This window comes from Alligator sinensis, unplaced genomic scaffold (assembly GCF_000455745.1).
Source record: "Alligator sinensis unplaced genomic scaffold, ASM45574v1 scaffold195_2, whole genome shotgun sequence".
NCBI classification, from domain to species: domain Eukaryota; kingdom Metazoa; phylum Chordata; order Crocodylia; family Alligatoridae; genus Alligator; species Alligator sinensis.
The window spans coordinates 696,416-714,450 of NW_005842253.1; positions in this window are offsets into that span (position 1 = coordinate 696,416).

An 18,035-nucleotide genomic window follows, 5' to 3' on the forward strand; every position below is an offset into this window, starting at 1 on the left:
CCAGCGGGGGGCATTTACTACAGGCCACCGAACCAAGGGAAGGAGCTTGATCTGGAGTTCTCTCAACAACTGACAGAGGCCACGCAAGCACGGGACTTGGCAGCTAGGATCTGGAACCAACTGCCAAGGGAAGTGGTGCTCACTCCTACCCTGGGGGTCTTTAAAAGGAGGCTAGATAGACACCTTGCCAGGGTCATTTAACCCCAGCATTCTTTCCTGCCCATGGCAGGGGGTCTGACTTGATGATCTGCTCAGGTCCCTTCCAACCCTACCAACTATGAAACTACTGTGGTTGTCATGGGCAACTTCAATTACCCAGACACAGATTGACAGGAAAACTCGGCTAGGTCGGATTGGTCATGTAGCTTCTTAACTGTAAAATCAAGGAGCTCTTTCTGACCAAGGAAGTGCAAGGGCCAACCAGAGGTACTGCTCTCCTAGACTTGGTCTCAACCAATGAAGATGATCTGGCATGTGGCTTACACATTGAGGGTAGCCTGGGCAACAACGACCATGAAATCATCAAGTTCTCTGTCCACTGCAAAGCTGACAAATCAACTAGCAATACTGAAGTCCTGGACTTCAAAAATGCTAACTTCGACAGGCTCAGGGTATTAGGAGGGGAAGCGATCTGGGAAACAAGTGAGCATGCATGAAGAGTGGCTGTTCTTCAAGGACATGATCCTCAAAGCACAAAAGAAAACCATTCCCATAAAGAGGAAAGGTAGTAGAAGGGCTGGCAAGCCCTCCTGGCTCAATATGGGCATCACGGTCCACTTGAAAAAGAAAAACAAGAGGCATACACACAGCAGAAGCTAGGGATAGTCCTCAAGGAAGACTATACAACAGTGGTCCACACTTGTAAAGAAATGATTAAGAAAGCTAAGGCGGTGACTGGGTTTAAGTTAGCCAAGGAAGTCAAGGCCAATAAGAAGTCCTTCCTTAGGTATGTAGGAAACAGAAGGAAAACAAATGGAAGCATGGGGCCCCTGCTTAACCCCTTGGAACAGCTGGTAATGGACACTCAGGAAAAAAAACTGAACTTCTGAATGCCCACTTTGCTTTGGTATTTCACCAGACCAAGGGGAAAGATAAGCGAGATAAGGATCACAGGGGGCATGGTGGGAATGATAGCCTTCCCACTGTGGATGCTGAGCTGGTGCAAAACCAACTAGAAAAGCAAGGACCAGATGGACTTCACCCAAGAGTGCTGATGGAGCTAGCTGTGGTCATAAGGAACTCCTGGCAAAACCTCTTTCAGAAATCGTGGCATGCAGGGGAGATCCCTGAGGATTGGAAGAGGGCCAACATTATGCCCATCTTCAAAAAGGGGAAGAGGGAGGACCTGGGCAACTGTAGGTTAATCAGCCTAAGCTCCATCCCAGGGAAAATCCTGGAAAAACTCATTAAAGAATCTATGTGCAATATACTCGTTGAGAGTACGATTCCGAACAACAGCCAGCATGGCTTCGTTGCGGGTAGGTCTTGTCTTACCAATCTCATCTTCTATGAACAGGTCTCTCAACACCTGGCCATGGGAGACAAGGTCGACATTATGTACCTAGACTTCCAAAAGGCTTTTGATCTAGTAACCCACAATATCCTCATGGAAAAATTGGAAGATTGTGAGCTTAACTGCTCAACAGTTCAGTGGGTGAAAAATTGGCTGCATGGTAGGACCCAGAGAGTTCTCATGAATGGATCTGCGTCATCCTGGCAAGATGTGGCCAGTGGTGTCCCTCAGGGATCCGTGATTGGACCGATGCTTGTCAGTATCTTTATCAATGATTTGGATGGGGGGGGTGAAAAGCTCACTGGCCAAGTTTGTGGACGACACCAAGTTATGGGGAGTGTGGTCATGCCAGAAGACAGGTTGCAGATATAGGTGGACCTGGACAGGCTGGAGAGTTGGGCAGACTGGAACCAGATGAAGTTCAACACTCAGAAATGTAAGGTGCTCCATATGGGGACAAACAACTCCCAACATACCTACAGGCCTGGTGGCAACAACTTGACTTGCACCACAGCCGAAAGAGACCTAGGGGTAGTGATCGACCATCGTATGAACATGAGCCAGCAGTGCAATGCTGTGGCCAGCAAGGCAAACAACACGCTGACTTGCATTAACTGTTGCATCTCATGGAAAACTAAGGAAGTGATACTTCCACTGTACTCCACACTGGTGAGACCGCAGCTGGAGTACTGCATTCAGTTCTGGGTGCTGCACTTCAATAAGGACATGGAAAAACTTCAGAAGGTCCAAAGAAGAGCCGCCCATATGATCAGGGACTTGCAAAACACGCTATACGAGGACAGGCTGAGGGACTTTGGTCTCTTCAGCCTACAGAACAGAAGGCTGAGCGGGCACTTGGCAGCACCCCATGTCTCACCCCAGGAGTGCATGCAGCAGCAGGCAGCTGCCCCCAGCCCTCACCTGAGCCCACAGCAGCCAGCCCACATCCACTCCCCCACACTGCAGGCTCCTCTCTGGCTGTGCCACCTGTAGAGGAGGGGGAGCCAGGCTCCAGGATTCAGGCTTCATTCTCCTGCCACCTCCCAGAGGTGACAGCCAGGGCTCAGGTACAGCTGCAGAGGTCAGGGGGGCTGTGGACCCAGGTCCCCAGCCTCATAGCCCTGGCAGCTAAACCACCCCCTCCAGCAGAGCCCAGGGGGCTGTGGGTGGGGATTGAGGGGCAAGGGCATGGGGCAGGGCACCAGCATATCAGGGCTCAGCACCACAAAGCAGTGGGGGACAGCTGCAGCGGGACCTGCATCCTGGTGATCAAAGGCACAAGGGAATCTCCAATTGTCCATGATAAAATATCAAATGCTAAAAATTATAGCTATTTAGAACTTATTTTATTGTGATTTTATAGTGATTGAGGCACTGGTAGGCTTCCAAATTTCATATATATCAATAAAATATTGTGTTCAACTGATACCTATGTATATAGTGGCATTTCAATTTAATCATGGAAAAAAACATGCAGATTTTGGGGGTTTCAATCAGAGAATTAGCAGTTTTGAAATGGAGAAAACCAGGATCCCTTATCATAATACCAGTCAGGTCTCACATTAACTTACATATTTTCCTATTATTGTCATCAAGAATTTATTTGAATGCTGTGTGCTTTTTGGCAAAGTAACTTGCTCACTACATTTACAGATTATTTTTCTTCTCAGGTGGAGGTGAAAACAAAGTCAAAAGAGACTTGTGCCTGATGGCTCGATATTACTCCAAGTTCTCTCTAATTTCATACAAATGTCACTGTTGCTATTCAGAATCCTGTGGATAGCAGCAACACTGATAAGAATCAGATCAATTTCACTGTGCTGCTGTGGGAAAGCTACAAACAGGCGATGCAGACATTGGAGCTATCAAAATTTTCAGGAAGAGCCTAATGGAAAAGAAGAAGTACCCAAGACATTTCATGATAGAGACCAAAAACCTTAGGGGAGGGCAGAGTAAGACACCTATTCTTTCTGCACTGTAAATACGATAAGATGTTAATTTGGATAAAACTTTTTTAATACAATGATTTAAGATGAATGTGAAGTAGTGAGGGAAAGTACAGAGGAACAGGCAGACACCCAATGCTGTGGTGGAACAAGACAAAGAAAAATCATGAAGGAACACATCATGATTACATTAGAAAAAAACAACCTGAAATCATGAGCATGGAAAAGGGAAACAGCAAAGTAAAACAAAAACAAAAAAATCAGGACTAGTTATTTTAAGAAAATGCGTTAGATAAAAGTTGATCAATAACTATCTTTGTCCCAAATCCAAAACCTGCAAAGTGTTTTGGGGATTTTTTTTGTAAAGCCATCATAGAAAGTAAAGGACTGTACACACACACACACACACACACACACACACATATCAGAACTGCCTTTATGCCAAAGAGGTATGGGAGGGGTGTACGAAGAGAGCCGTATTCAATGCAGATTTGGCCCAATTTGGGAGATAGTGATTCGATTCATTGATTCAGATCACTGTCCTGATTCGATTCAGCCAAATCTGAAGATTTGATGCCCATTTGGAGAATCAGTGATTCAGCCATAGACACCACTTTAGGATGTTTTTTCTACATACCTCAAGGTACTAGGCATGGCTTGTGAACGCTGAGATGGTGGGGCAGATGGAGCATCCCAAAGAAGTGTGCGGGGGGGGGCCACATGCTCGACGGTGGACCCAGAAGTGGAACAGAAGTATGTCTAGTCCACTTCCAGGTCCACCGCCAAGCACGTGGGGGACTCCCCGCACCCTCTTTGGCTCAGCGATCGGCCGCAGGGGGACCCCAGGTGCCCCCCAAACCTAGGAGGCACCAGTCGCTGAGCCCAGGGAGGCTGGGGTCTGGTCCACTTCTGGGTCCAGCACTGAGCATGCTGGGGACTCACCCCCGCACTCCTGTGGGACGCTCCATCCACCCCAGCATCTCAGCATTCACAAGCCGCCAGGTACCTTGAGGTACATGGAGAAAACATTTAAAGCTATATCTATGTCTGAATCATCGAATCTCTTCAAAACAATTCAGAGGGTTCCAATTTGATTCAGAGAGATTAAAGGGTTTCCTGATTCAATTCAGACTGGGAGATTCAGCCACCAAATTGAATCCGTGACTGAAGATTTGCACAGCCCTAGTATGGGATACCTTCTTAAAATAGTACTTTTAAAGGAAATAAATCACATTGGTATAGTTTTTATATATATTTTTTGAAGTTCATTCTCTCCAAGACCACAGCTTTACTTCCATACAGGTGATTTCAGCTGGCTGTGAGAATTATTTGAAGCTACATTGTACATCATATTGTTTCTTGCTCTTCTGGTGATTTTGTCCATTTTAGAAAAAGAGTTTGGGTGCGATTTTCTGCCAGTTTCTATCCTTGTTACTATTTCATATCAGACCAAACCTTTCTTTCTGAAGAGATTTTAGATGTGAACTGGTACTCAATGGAAAGATGAAATGAAACCAAGGCAAGCACAGAACCCAGAAAACTGGAGGAAGTATGGGTATTTAAAAATAGTAGTACTTGGCTGGGCTATAAAAAGGATAGTTTTCAGTTGTTTGTGGAAACATGGAAGAAATGAAGGGTAAAGTTCTTAATACACACTTTGTAAAAATAAGACAAGAAAATACAACCTGAAAATTAAGTCATTTTTTAAAAATTCCATAGCTGACTTATTACCCCATCTTATGGTTATGATTCCTTCTCCTTTTGACATAAAATGAAAATCTGGATTTTTGTTACTTTTTAACATTATGGGGTTGTTAGGATAAGGATTTAACTTATGGTCTTAAACAAGGGAAGAAATCTGAGGCACTGTGCTGACATATTATTATTCTTGCGGTATTTCACCTAGTAAATTTGATTGGCCCATGAAAACAGAGGTTCACCTAATAGAAAGTCTTAATTAAAATGTCTGTTTTTATTACCTTGAGCCCTGTTTCTGTTTCTTGACATTATGTGAAAAAATAAGATTAGCATAAAAGAAAATTCTCCAATTCCAATCACTTTCCCTATAAAATGCTATAAACCAATAAATGTCAAGTCTTAAAATATACTAGGTTTATTTTAAGTAATGGATGATGTAATGAAGGTATCCAAGAAATGATAATAGAATACAACTAAGAAAAAACAAACTGTACATTAGCTTTAGATAAAGGCATTTAACAAAACCAAGAGGAAGTATAATAAAATAGTTCTAATTCCAATCTAATGCCTACTGCATTTAATCCAGCTTCCCTCTTTAGCAGAAATAACCAACTTCTATAGATTTTTACACCAGTTAATCCAAATTTAAAAAAAAAGAAAAATTACTTATTTTAATCTTGGAGATGCATGCACTCAAAAATGTTAATTAGGATGCAACAGTTCTTGCCAATGATACTCTCAACTCTGATCTAAAGTTTGTGGTCTGCTATTCCACAGATATTAGGATATATTAACATATCAGCAAGAGATTTAATCCTATATATAAGCTAAAAACATGTATATGCTTAAACCTGAAATAGCTTCCTAGGGATAAGAGAGTCAGTCAACACCACCAATACTGCATTGCTCAGGGACTGACTTCAGCAGCGCCAATTTTAACCAGGACAAAGATGTTCCAGTTTGGGGAGGAGTAAGACCTATATCAATAGATTAGGTCAGCCTCCATGTATATTATGTTAGTGATGCACCTATATACATAGCTTAAAAAGGCAATAAAATATGTTCAGTTGATCTCATGATAACCAGGATTATAGTTGTGCAGTTCTCACAGTGATATACGAGCTGACTTTTCCCCTATGGCTGAACATGTACTTTTCCACCTCTGAAATATCCTTTGAATTTAATTGCCACAGATGGTGCAGAGAGCAGCAGGATTCAAAAAATTCGCCCTACGTACTATAAATTCAAAGCTTTCTGCCAAAGTCTGTTTTCCTCTTACAATGTTAGTCCTTTCAGTATTAACCAGTTAACCTCGTTTCCCTGGTAGATTTTTAGGGGGTAGTTAAAAACTGAAAACTAAAAGGTTATTCTGCTTGAAGATACCCGCTTTTATTTTTTTTTAATTAAGCTAAATGGGGGGGGGGGGCACAAAAATAAATGCATTTTTATTGATTTAAAAGGAGCAAAAGCAAAAAAGCAGGAAGGGGAGGGTAGAAAGTGAGTGGAAGAATTAGCTTAAGACCTTTTAGAGCAATCATAAAGTTATTGAAGACTTGATTAGTTGTGGGAATCTCACACTGAAGTTAATTTATGGGTTAATCAAAGCTCCCAAGAAAATTTTTCAACTACAGCAATAGCCACCAAAATGTGAGAGAAGTATATTTTTACTACTAAGCAATGTTATGTTTTAATCCCCTTTAATACAAGGCTTTATCCATTCCAAATTTCCAGAATGGTATTTACTTACTGTAAGTTGCCTGTATTTGCTGGTAGGCAACAGCAGTACAAGTAGCAAAGCAAATTAAGTAGAAGTGTTACCTCCAAAATCTACTACATATTCTGCTACTTGTCTAAAAAATGAAAATGCCAATAAAAAAGCTGGGATTTGTACAACATGAGTGGTTCAAATATTAGGCAAGTCATGAGATGCCAACTCCCCTTCATGTTTTTAGCTAAAAGTCATACTAAAACAGCCACAATTACTATCCCACTTTTATTTTCCTATGCAATCATCTGCTACTGATAATAGGAAAAATGGTTCTCACACATCTTAGGGCTTTACATTCTGGGGTTATGCATTGTTCAGTTCAAGGTAAGCAGGAAATCAGGAGACTGACAGTATTCTAAAATATGTTTTTAAAATGAAAACTTAAGTTAGATCTATACATTTAAAAATAATTTTAAAAAACCCAAACCTGAATGGTTTGTACCGATTCACAGAACTATTCCTTTAAGGACAGCCTTTTCATTCCTTCTCAATGCATTGGTAATAATCTATTCCCAATAATCTCACATATATGCATGCCATCACCGTAAGTAGCTGATAATAAAAGGCTGAATTCTGGATGCACTTAACTATCTGCATGGGTCTCTAAAGCAGAAGAAACAAGGGAAGCTGGTCATACAAGAATAAAATTGAGCCACGAGGCTTCCTAATGACACCTGAAAAGGTATACACTAATAATGCACAAAGCTACTATTTTGGAACCTTATCTCAGAAGACAACCATTGTCTTATTGTAAGAGAGGGTGACTCATGAATTACTATATGCTGCCATAATCCACTTGTAAAATCTAATCTCTTTAACATCTTGTGCAAGTGCACATAGAGTTTATGAAAGATAGTCAAAATGCATGTTTGAAGGTGCAATAATTAAAAAAAAGCAGAAAAAGATTTTTTTTGCGATTTCTTAGTTGGTCTAATGAAAGATATCATCTCTGAACCAAGAGTTCTAGAGTTTTGCATTTTTTTTGTCTCAGACCAACATGGCTACCAAATAACATCCCTGTTTGAAGGTACATAACTGATATTGCCCATATGTTGTTTATCATCATAATCTACCTAAGCAATAAGCAAACAAAGAGCTAACCTTAAACTGATGTAGGCTCATTCCTCAACTGCCCTCTGACGTTCACTAGGTAGAGTTTCTAGTTGTTTCTCGTGGTGGTTGCGCTTAGGATGTCTCCTTTTGCCACTCACTATAGACACCCAATGACGCGTTGGTACCCCGATTTTCCTGCCTGCCACATCTTGGATGTTATTATTCTATGCTCAAATTTGTTGATGTCACTAGTCAGGAGGGTTGTTTAAAAGAAAGTTTTGGGGTTTTTTTTGGTCTCTATTAGGATTTCATGGGTACTATCGGCAAGTTATCTCGCTCACTCCTCTGTATATTCACACATACTCGACGGTATAGATAATCATAGTCCGATTCAGATCAAAACTTGTATTTATTTATATCAATTTGGTGATTCTATTTATATACTGTTCTTATGCTATCACTATCAATTTGACTGAATGGAACCTAGTATCAATAAACAAGTCTCTTTCTTATTTGTCCATTTTGCATTTCTATCCTTTTTGTGGGCTTTTATCTCAAAACCTAGCTATATACTCCCTCTTTACTTCATTGGCTGATAAGTCTATTCCTTTTTTTTTTTTTTTGCACGTGTCTGATGCCTCAGGTCCTTTCGATGGGCACTCAGACACTGTCTCCACAGCTGAATAATCATGGGTCAATTTCACTCTTTTCTTTTCCTTTGCTTCCTTTCCAGGTTGGCAGTGCAATACGCATCCTGCGGTGTTTATCTACTCCCGGATCCACCCCTTGCTCCCAGAGCTCTGTTCCTCCTGCCAACATCATGAGATCCTCAGGTAAGTTACTGATCCCCTGAGGATCCTCTTTCCTCTCTCGTTCAGGCTACTTTTTCACTGCTGCCACTGCCACACACCAATCTCAGAGCTTCTAACCTTATATGGTATCAGCTCCGGAAGCGGCATTCTCCGGGTCCTTTCACTGCCGCTGCACTTGCTCCTTCACACTCATGTATAAAAAAAAGAAGCCAATAGGGCTGTATGAAACAGCACCATTTCATTTTGACTTCTATTTCAGCATTTCAAATGGACAGTGTTTCGTTGCACTGTTTCAAAGCACTGTACTGTTTCATTGAAACTGCTTCACTGTTTCAATGTTTTGCCCATAGGCTATAATGGGGAAATCATGAAAATGCCTGTACTATCATTTGTTTCCTTATTTGAGTGAAAACAGCAGGGGTAGTAGCCCCTGCTGAGGCCACTAAGCCTGCCAAGTTTCAAGGAGCTAGGTGCAGGGGTTTCTGGGAAACTGCACTTTGGAAGCTGCTGGAAGACACAGCTCAGTAAGCCGACCCCAAGCCACAGAGAAAGCCAAGTTCAAACAATGCTTTCTGCTGTTTTTCCATCCCTCCCCCAGAGCACTGGAATTGGAAGGGACCTCAGGGAAGGATCACAGTCACTGGCCAGCTACACAGTCAATATCAGAACAGTCCTTCCCCCTTCCTCTCCTTAGTTTCTGTTTAGCTTCAAGCAAGCCTGGCTTTGAAACATTTCAAACGTTTCGAAGCCTTTCATTTCGATTTCACTGTTTTGAGCTCGAAACACGCTGAAACAGCTTTGAAACCAAACACGTGTTGAAATTTTGCACAGCCCTAAAAAACAATTCTATGGTAATGTGCTTGTTCTGGCCTACATAACCCCAAACAGTATGAGCCCTATGTACCCAAGATACCACCTTCTCCCTTACGTCCAGTCATGATCCCTAAGGCCAGCCAAAAGCAGCCTCCTGCAAATATATCAGTACATCAAATCTACTTGGTGATAACTGCAGAGAATGATCTTCCACGCATTTCTTTTCAGCTCTGAAATGCCTTCCCTCAAGGCCCACCACAGTAAGGGTGGATAAAATCAACAATTTAAAAAAAAATTTTAATTGGATTTTTATTTATGTAAATCAATTTTTTATGTAATCATTTTTTGTCAAGATGCTTTTAAAAAAATAATTTATATAAAGATAGTTTTAAATGTAATATATGTTAAAGCTCAAAGATATCATCTTTGATTATTACAGGGATTATAACTTCTAATTATACACTATTTGAGACGATATATTCACAATACCTTTTTAGAAGTTTTATAAATAGATCACAACAGACCATGGACTATATTACAGGCCAAATCTTATGGAGTTCCCAGAGGCTCCACTATAAATTAGTAAAGATTAAAGAAAACCACTCTACCCAATGGGACTCAGTGCTCAGTCTAGAAGATCCCATTAAGCATCTCTCTGATGCCTAGTTTCAGTTCTCAAACTGGATTTGTGTCTCTAGAGATCACAGGCAGACAAGGTTCTTTAGGTAGATGCAATATCTTTTATTAGACCAACTAAATGGATGGAAAAATTGTTCTTTGCAAGCTTTTGGGCACGAACACCTTCTTCAGGCATAGGGAGAGTTTGCTGTCTCCAGAGATAACATCCTTGCTAACAGCAGCATATGGAGATGAGAGATAACAGACCTGAGATTACCCACCCATCAGCCTTATTGTCTCTCTACAGGTTTGTGTATACACAGTCAACTTCTTACCTTTCTATAAAAGTGCTAAGTTTCAAGAAGTTAAATGAATAAAGGATATCAAACAACAAGAATGCACCTTTTCTAGAAAGCAATGATTAAATTGAGGCTTCCTGACCAGTGATTCAAATCATGATTTAAATACAAACCACCCTGGTCCGAGTCCAGACATCTTTTGGAAGCGCTGTAAGAACTTCCTGTTAAGGCAGGCACAGTCACTAGACCAGAGGTTCTCAAACTGTGATCCGTGGACCACCGCTGGTCCACAAGCTCCATTCAGGTTTTCTGCAGAAAGGTGACCCAAGGCTAAAGCTGACAAACATTACACCTGACTTCCCAGAACTTTGCTCAAAAAAAACAGGCACATCCATAGCATTAGAAAGGTATGACTACTGATATTAAAATACAAGTTGTGTGCTTTGATTTGTACAACAAAAAAAAGTTTATTAACTGATCCACTGAGACCCTCAGCAATTTTCAAGTGGTCTGCAAAAATGAGTTTGAGGACCACTGCACTAGACAAAATTAACATGAAATGTTGTCTAGGGAGTCTCTGTTTTATCTTAATGTTCTATTTATTTTTAAGTTGTTCTGGCCCTCTTGTTGCTGTCCTCTTTTTAAGTTATTCCATTTTCTTATTGTAAACTTCCCCAAGCCTTCGTTGGGAAGGGCAGCATATAAATCAAATAAACAAATAAATAATTTTGGGTGTAGAGGGAACATAAGATTTAAAAAGATTAGGACGGGGGATATAAAAAGTTCTGACCTAAGACTCTGCCATAAAAAAAATGAATTAATTTGGTGACTGTATTAGGGCTGTATTAGGAGAATTATCTTGCTAATTCTCAAAAGAAAGGAATTTTGAAAAGGGAAAAAAAACATTTGGAACAAAGAACAGTGCCCTGTTAAAGTGGAATCAGAATAAACTGACAGTGGAGAGGTGAGGAGTGTGCAAAGGGTTACAGTGCTACAGAGAAGTTTCCAGGATTAAACAAGAAAAAAAAAAAAGATTACTGGAGAAGACTTCTTCTTTGGCCCTCCATGTTGCATTCATCATCATTTATTCCTAATGTGAGAATTCCATTTTTAACATGGTGAATCTGTAACACCATATAAAAAGAGAGCATACTGTTGAATAAAATCAGTTTCTAGAGCCAAATGCTTCGAAGCCAGCAAAATGCTGCAGAAAGTGAGACACCTAGATAGCAATGTGAAAAGGAAGGACTCTATTCACTTGGTTTAAATATCTTTGTAACATGCAGCTATGTTTTGTAAGGGCTCTCTTGAACTATGGGATGGTTTCCTCAAGTAAGGCGAAGAGTGGAATTATTTTATCCTCACAGGCATAAATTTATTGGCCAAACTGGTGTTGAGGAGTATCCCTTCTCCTCCACCCTTTCTTATCCTAAACCTTTGTATTTTTTTGCTACATACTAGGAAGCAAATAAAGGCCTCAATTCAACAAGGTACTTAAGAACATGCTTAATACCACTAAAGTCAATGGAACTACTCACGGGTTTAAAGTTAATCATATGCTTAAGTGCCTTGCTGAATCAAGTGCCTTTTGGGATCCATTTGTTTATTTCCCTGATGTTGTGCCACTACCACTATTCCAAATTATAGCAAAACAGCTCCAGCAAGAAGTACAGCATTAGTTTCTTAACAATAAAGCATTATTTTTATTTTAAAAGTTATAATGCAAAAAATATCATCTATTCATTATTGTGGTTAAGAGCTAAAAGGACTATCACATTTTAAATCATTTTCTGATAAGATACAGGTTATTCTTGTTACTCACTTGAAAAAAAAACAACAAAAAAACATTTTCCATTCTAAGAGTTCAACAAAATTCAAAATAATTCCTCACTGAATAGAATGTTTGTTATTTCTATCAGCTAATACCAGTTAAGCTCACTGACATCTAATGTCATAATAAAATTTCACAGACTATTTCAAGCATAGAAAATTGAGATCACACTTGTGAAGACAGTTCATTAAAGAACAAACTGGTTTTAAAAATGAAATACGAGTATGAAAAATACATTTTTCAGATGTAATGGCTACATTTCAGTTCTCATCTAGTGTAAAAAAATTGGTAAGTGACTTTGAAAGGTCACAGATTCATATTTAAGAGCAATAAACAGAAATTTGGAAGGAGCTGGTATAAATAAGACTTTGTGCAAAATAACTGCACTCTTGCTCTTTCCATGTAGTGTGCAAGGACCAGAGATTATTATTTCACTGGTGAGATCAACAGACCCTAGATAAATGCATCCTGTTCTGAAAATGCAATATGATGGCTTATATATTTGCATGGTCCAAGGAAAGTTGAGGGACAAAAATGTTTAAAAATATTAAAAAGCATAACAACATAAACAGAGTTAGTAATTAATGCTATGCATCTTTGGAAAGCGATTCTGCTTTTTAACCACCTCCTCTGCACATGTTCATTCTGACCTTACTTCAGATGGCCAGTATATTGAGAAATGGTTAAAGCTAGAAATGCTGTGGCATGCCATAAGAAACTGTCCTTTCATTTTTCAGACAGTATAAAGCATTAACAAAAATAATTTTCAAAGAACCCAAATGACTTAAAATGCCCAAATCCCATGTTCTCAAGTTTAATTGGGTCACTGAAAATAGGACTTGGTAGCCCAGTTCTTTTGGGCATATCTGATAAATTTTACTCTAAGTCTTTAAATCCATCTACAAGTAAAAAACTTCTACTGGTTGCTTTAAACATTTTTTTTGAAGTAAGAAACAATATGAGAGCTATCAGGAAGCACTGATTATAAAGAATAGGTACCACAAAACTCAAAACAGTTTTCAGCGTTTGAGGGATTTGGGCTGGGGATGATAGCAGTAGTAACATTTCTAAGATCCAGTTCTGGAGAATTGACCAAAACTAAATTCAAAAGAAAAAAAATTCTGACTTGAAACTAGGAGATATAAACCCCAGAGCACCAACCCTAGGACTAAGACCAGTATTTGCACTTTATATGTTATCTACTGCAAAACAAAATTTTACTTGGCTCAAAACAGCTTACCTAAAAAGGCTCAACTGTTCCTAAGCTCTATCTGCTTTGGAAAAAGGAAACAATGTTTCTCGGCCTACACTGGATAAGAAGGCAGGACATTATCGGTCTAAAATAAAAGGGAGATTTCATCCTCTGGACCTAGGCATGACCCAGTTTGCTGCATTCAGTGAACAATAAAGTATTTTAAAAATTAAATATGGCAACAGGAATTCAAAACAGCCAATTGTCTCTCTACAGTTACATTTGAAATAAAAAGTCCCAATCTTAGAAAACCTCCTAAGCAGGGTCCCACTGAAGTTAATGGGATCATTTGTGGGTATAAATGGTCTGCTTCAGGTGATCTTTTTGTAGGTTCAGTCAAAGTTGTTTATCATAAACTTTAAAACACCTTCTGTTCCTCAGTGCTTATCACCTCTGCTCACAAAGCCTAGGGAAGTGTTTCCTAAATAAAACACTTACACATGCCTCTGAACCATCAACTCCCGGAACATCCTAAAGAAAAAATTAGAACCAACAGCATTAAACCATCTATTCCTTCTTAAACTGAAATAAATATCGAAGGGTATGGTGGGACAAAAGTAGTAGGTCATTTTTGTGGCTTAGTAAACTGTGTAACTTTTTAAGACTTAAACTGTTTTAGGTTTTTCTTGGGGTTCTCTCTCTGTATTGGATGTTAAGGGGGGGGGGACAACCCCTAAATCTTCCAAACTAGCATGTAGCTAGTCTTTTGGCAACACTGTTTGTAATAAATTAATCCATAAGAAACAATTATGTCTGACATAAGCATATCCCTTATAAACTGTAGGTCATCAAAACTTTACATGATGAATGTACGAATCTGTTGGTCAAAAGTAATGTCTTTGCTACTAGAGTTGCAGTTTCCACTACCAGGTAAATGGGAAGTTTTGTCAGAGTAGCTAGAATGATAGTGGGGGAGGAGGGAAGAGACAATGACCCGCAGGTAACCTGAACTTTTGTCTTCTGTTCTCAGCAACTATATACTGTGATAAAAACAGGAAGTGTTTATACAGTGAAATTTACGTTAAAGGTTTAAAGTATGTAAGAGCATAAAGCAAGTGTTAGGTCTGAAATATATTTGCAGTTCTCAGAAGCATTAAGAACTCTAATGAAATAAGCAGATTACTAGTGAGGAGGAAAAAAAGCTATCCAAAATATCTACAAATGACTGTCACCACACTAAAATGTTAGGACAGAAGTTCATGAGTATGACAGGTGGTGGCGGAGAAGTGAAGGGAGAAAAAAAAAATCTGTCTGTGAGGAAGCAATTTACTTACACTGATAACAGGGCAATGGTGTCAATACTCTCTCTCATTACTAAAATGGTAGCAAAAATAGCTGTACTGTTCATCCAAGGATAAGCAAAACTATGCTACCTGACTGAACTTGTCTACCATACAAAGATATTGTAACTTGCCCTACAATGAAAACATTACTTCAAATAAAAGGGCATTTGCAAATGCAGTACAGAACTGCAGTATAGCAGCCACACAGAACTCATAAACACTGTATCTGGACTGCAAGTCAAGTTTGTGTGCGGCACTTGACTTACTTTAGAACCAAGTAGAAGATATTTGCCATGAAGTTGTACTGGTATTTTTACACTTCATTTGCAGGAAGAAGAAATCATGCCCTCTTTCTAGTACAAGGATGAAAACAGTAGCCACAGAAACTCTGTGCAAACTGAACAGTGCGTTAGAGCTCCAACGTGCTTGTAATAACAGGCATCTTGGACCCCTTCACCATTTCAGACCCCACAGTGTTCACTTGGACAATTTATGCATGGCAGATTTCAAGACTGAAGAACACGTGGATGCTAAGGTCTCTTAACTCAGCTTCCATTGTGCGGTCTTCAGACAGAGCTCAAGGAATGCAAAGCACAGGCTTTCTGCATTAGGGTGAGTGACATGCCAGCTCAGCTACAGGACACAGAACAGGACCTTCAGATTCAAGCCTTCAACCTACCTTCAATTTCAATTTTCTGTTATAAAAATGGAAAAACACTCTGAGATCCAGCAAGATCATAATATAATTTTCAATGAGGAGCTAAATAGAAAGAGATATAAAACTGAACTTGAAACAAAAGAAATGGGAATATTAGAAAGGATTATTTTTCTCTAGGTAAAAACACCAAAATCAAGTCCTTACTTCCAAAATTCACACACTGGGACAGATTCTTATTCCTCCTTACAAAAAGCAAGTACCCAATAAGCACCTGATAACTCAAATATGGAACTTAAAACCTTAAGTCTAAAAACCATTCTAATTTTGTCTTCGCCATACTTTAGTTACATTGACATTATTCCAAAAATGTGATTGGTCAGCTTCTAGTCACAAATCCAACAAAACCAAAAAGACCAATCAAAAACCTAATCAGAAAGTCAGCCTTTCTATTCCTCACCCTGAAGCAGACATATCCAAGTAAACCTTTTTCTTTTTACTGTAGATTTTTTTTTCATTATAAGTTCACTATAACCTATAAGAACAAAAATGTTCTTTTTTATGGGTCATGTACATTTTAGTAAATGATGAAAAGGCTTTATTCCCTCCGGGAATTTTAAGGACCCTAAAATACTAGTTAAGAGAAGTCAGGCAATAATTAAGTCTGGAGGCACGGATTATCTCAACTAGCATGATCAAAAGTCAAGAGATAAAACTCACTGTCAGGCACACTGTATCCTGATATACTGAATGAACATTTCAAACTACCATTGAACTAACATTTCAAACTACCATTAATCAGTCATATTTTGCTAAAGAAAAAGCAAGCTAAAGACTGATCAGCAAGTGTAATAATGTTAAGCTTTCTTCCTATAAACATGGATACAAACTAGTAATTGTACTGAACTCAAAGGGACTAGTGCTGTGAATGAAGTTTCTGACATAAGAGTGTTTACCAAATCAAGGCAATAATTTGTGGGTATGCATTTTATGTTAAAGGACTGGATACACATAAGTATTAAAATAAAGAGTTAAGAGCAAATTTATTATAGTAGATTTAGTGAAGAGGCTGATTGCATCCTCTGAATAGGCACCTACCAGTGGCTAAGGCAAAAAATGAACTTTAAGGACTACGAACAAAAACTCTGTTCACTTTAATAATGATAACTACAAAAAAAATAAAAATAAACGTTGCAGTTTTTTCACCGTGGTACACTTAGGCAATAATTTGAGTATAACTCCCAACCATGAGGCAAAAAAGAATGGCTACTTTCTAATAAAACTATGGGCCTCAATTGTGTGATGACTTATGTATGTCCTCAGCTTCATAAACCATTAGGCAGTGGAATTACTCCACTGTGGATGAAATCCCGGCTTCACTGAGGCAGTGCAAATTCTGCCATTGATTTCAGTGGGCCCAGGACTGTGCTCCTGTGCTGCTCTTTGCAAGACGGCCACCCTAGCTATTACCCAAGCTTCCTGCTCTGATGGTTACAACTTTAACATATTTTGATTACTATCTGCAGTTTACAGAAAGTCATTTCTCCTCTTTTGACATCTCTAGAATATAGCCACTATTGCAAAAATGTTTTTCCCCTGGTAGAAAAGCATTTAACATTTCATGAATATATTTTGCTAAACATAGATTAAATGCTCTTATTTTCATGTTAGTATGCAAAAAGCATATTAGGAGAAAAGTAAGTACAGCAGTGTTTCAGAATTTCTGAAACTACCAGAAGAAATGTTCCCCAGTAGAATTTATTTTTTCCTGAGAGAATGAAAGCAATGCAAGTTTTCATTTTCTTGACATTTCTGAGGCTTCAAAACCACAGCTAAAGGATTTAAACCGTCTGACTGAGACCATGATATACTGTACTGGTATGTTAAGAGAGCTCTTACAGTATAAGTAGATCTCCAGGACAACATTTTGTTTTGGACTAAATCATTTTGGCTATCTTGACATTTTAATTAAGGCTTCCAATGAAAACAAAAAGTCTACTGTCAGTAAATGTTCAGTTTACAGATTTACAATGGAAGAATGAGACAGCTGACATAAAATACACCAAAGCTGGGGAAAATAACTAACACAGAAGTGAAAGAGGGGGCAAGTTGTACTGAAAAGGGAAAAAGTTCATTGATGTAGCTAAACAAAGGCTTACACTAGAGGAGCAGAGGCTGACTTGTAAGTTACTCATCACCACACCTGAAATCTTCGAAAGATCTGAATGTGGATTTCGTGACTGCATCTCTGGCATGCACACAAAACCTAATCGATAATCCTGCAAACTGTTCCACTTTTTAAAAAAGCCTGAAACTCTCTCTGCCACTGTGTACCACGGGCTCCTGGGCTACATAAACCTATGGTCTGGGTCAGTTCTGACCATCTTAGGAAAAACCACCAGAGTCCTAGGGTCCAGAAGGGAAGCCTGCTTTTGCTTGACCAGAGTTTCAAGCAGATTTTTGACGGGGCTCCAACAGCTGAAGCGCGTGGAAG